Source organism: Mus caroli, unplaced genomic scaffold (genome assembly GCF_978045245.1).
Source record: "Mus caroli unplaced genomic scaffold, Mus_caroli_1 scaffold_14, whole genome shotgun sequence".
Lineage (NCBI taxonomy): Eukaryota > Metazoa > Chordata > Mammalia > Rodentia > Muridae > Mus > Mus caroli.
In genome coordinates this window covers 74,679,693-74,682,358 of record NW_028227269.1, presented here as the reverse complement: position 1 = coordinate 74,682,358, position 2,666 = coordinate 74,679,693, and the positions used below count along the sequence as shown (strand labels likewise).

Here is a 2,666-nt window from a genome sequence, read left to right as displayed (position 1 = left end):
CTTCAGATGTTCTGCAATGATATGTCTTGTGTAATAAGCAGTAAGCTGTGGGTGTGTGAGGGTCTTTGAAGGGAAGAACATGCTGCCTCCGTGAGCAGGGCACTTTCTGAGGAAGCATGACACCCAGTCCGGGGCTCCACTTCTGGGATTGATGGGGTGGCAAGAGATGCTGAGGAGGGCTTTGACTGAAGGGAGGCATCAGGGTTCTGCACAGAGCAAATCTTTTTTTTTTTTTTTTTAATTACAAAGCTACTTTTAATACTTTGGGGTGTGCCCCACAGGAATAAAAAACACTGGGAAGGGGTAACCCCCTCACCCCCAGGAGTGGCCCAGAGGGAGAGAGGCTACCTGAGGGGAAGGAAGCACAAAAGGAACCCGCTGCAGACTCAGGGCAAAGGGAATGCCATCGGTGCTGGGACCTGTGAGCACTACAGGAAGAAACTCGAGCATGGTGGGACTGGCTCCAGGCACACAGGCGGAGGGCAAGAGGGTTGGACACGAAGCCACAAGGCTACTTGGGTTCCTCCTTCTTCTCGTTTGCCTTTTTCTGCTTCTGCTGCATGATCTCCGAGTCCCTGGGGGTAGAGATGATGGGGCACTCTGCTTGCGGGCGGCAGCAGAAAGCCCATCATCTCGGCGCTTTCCCTTAACCGAGTCGCTCTGCTTCTTCATGTTCTTCTGGCGGGCGAACTCTCGCTGGTTACCGCGGGTCATGGCGACGGCAGCGGCTCCAACCTGCCTCCGTTGCGTCCCCCTCGTTCGGGCCCCAGAGCAAATCTTGAGTCAGCATTATTGCCGATCCATTGTGGATGTGTGGGAACTTTTGTTGTTGTTGTTTTCATTTTATTTATTTGTTTATTGTTTTTTTTTTTTTTTTCTAGACAGGATTTCCTTGTGTAGCCCTGGTTGTCCTGGAACTTGCTTTGTAAACCAAGCTGGTCTTGAACTGGGAGATCTTCATGCCTTTCCCTTCTGATCTCTGAGACTAAAGGCATAAACCACATTAACACCTGGCTTTTGTAGATGTGGTTTAAACGGACACAGGACAGGACTTTAGGCTAGGTCCTAGGTTCAAATCCTTCTCAGCTACTCACAAGCTGTGTGATCTTAGGAAGGTCACTTACTCTTCCTGGATATTCATTTTCCCATTCATAAAATTGGGATAATTAATGATAGAGTTTGCTCTGTAGGCAGATATGACAGGGGGATTGCACATTTGAATTTGGAAGCAACTTGGGCTACATAGTGAGTTCAAGGCTAGCCTGTGCTATATAACAAGACTCTTCCAAATAAATAAATAAATAAATAAGGAAGGAAGAAAAAGAAAGAATGTATTTTATATAGCCATTGTGTATAAAATAAAAAGGTGACACAGATACACGTGTTGGTTAGTTTTTTGTCAACTTGACACAAGCTACAGTCACCTGAGAAGAGCTAACTTCAATTGAGAAAATGCCTCCATAAGACTGCCTGTAGGCAAGCCTGTGGGCTATTTTCTTGGTTAAAGATTGATGGGGGTGGGCCCCGCCCATTGTAGAGCAGGTAGTTCTGGATTGTAAAGGAGAGCAGTTGGGCCAAGCTGGGAGGTGCAAGTCTGTAAGCAGTGCCCCTGCATTGTTTCCCATCAGCTCCTGCCTCCAGGTTTCTGCTCGGACGGACTCCCTTCATTATGGACCACAGCCGTGAGCTGTAATGAACCTTTTCCTTCCCAAGCTGCTTTTGACCATGGGGTTTATCACGGCAATGAAAATCTAGTGAACACACACACACACACTCGCATGCGCACGCACATGCACACACACACACACACAGGCATACACACATGCATACACACACATATACGCATACACACACGCACACACACACAGGCACACACATACACACACAGGCACACACACACACAGGCACACACATACACACACAGGCACACACACAGGCACACACATACACACACAGACACACACATACACACATGCGCACACACACAGGCACACACACAGGCACACACATACACACATAGGCACACATACAGGCACACACACACACAGGCACATACATACACACACAGGCACACACATACACACACAGGCACATACACACACACACACACGCATACACAATGCGTAGTTCAGTGTCCATAAGTGGCCACTGTGTATAACAACCACTGTTGCTACTGGGTTTCTTTTTTATCTTGTAGCTTCCAGTACTGGATGTAAGCTCTGTGAGCCTCTGTTCTCATCTGGAAGGCGGAGCCAGTCTTACCTGCCCCTTGGAACCGGTATGAGGATTACATAGGAGGCTGTGTAGTCTGGCTGGCTATACATACTTCATAGATGTCAGCTTTCTTTCCCTCACACCACCTTTACCTGCCTCTTGGCTCTGGGTTGAGATCCTTTCACGGATGTTCCACTGTAGATGATTTTTTAAAATTAAAAATGTATTAGTGTATGTATATATAGTACACACGCTTTGTGTGGCAATCAGGGTAACTTTTGGTAACTTTCGGGAGTTGGGTTCCTCCTTCTCTCCTTCCATCTTTTAATTTTAGTTATTTAGTTTTATGTATGTGGGTGTTTGGCCAGCATGTATGTAAGTATGTGTACCATATATGTGCCTAGTGACTGAAGGTCAGAAGAGAGTATTGGCTCCCCTGGGACTGGAGTTAC

At 47.1% G+C, this 2,666-nt stretch overlaps 1 pseudogene; it reads right to left on the bottom strand.

The window, feature by feature from the left end:
* Positions 1-222: 222 nt before the first annotated feature.
* LOC110307192 (small EDRK-rich factor 2 pseudogene) lies at positions 223-760 on the bottom strand (annotated as a pseudogene).
* Positions 761-2,666: the final 1,906 nt, after the last annotated feature.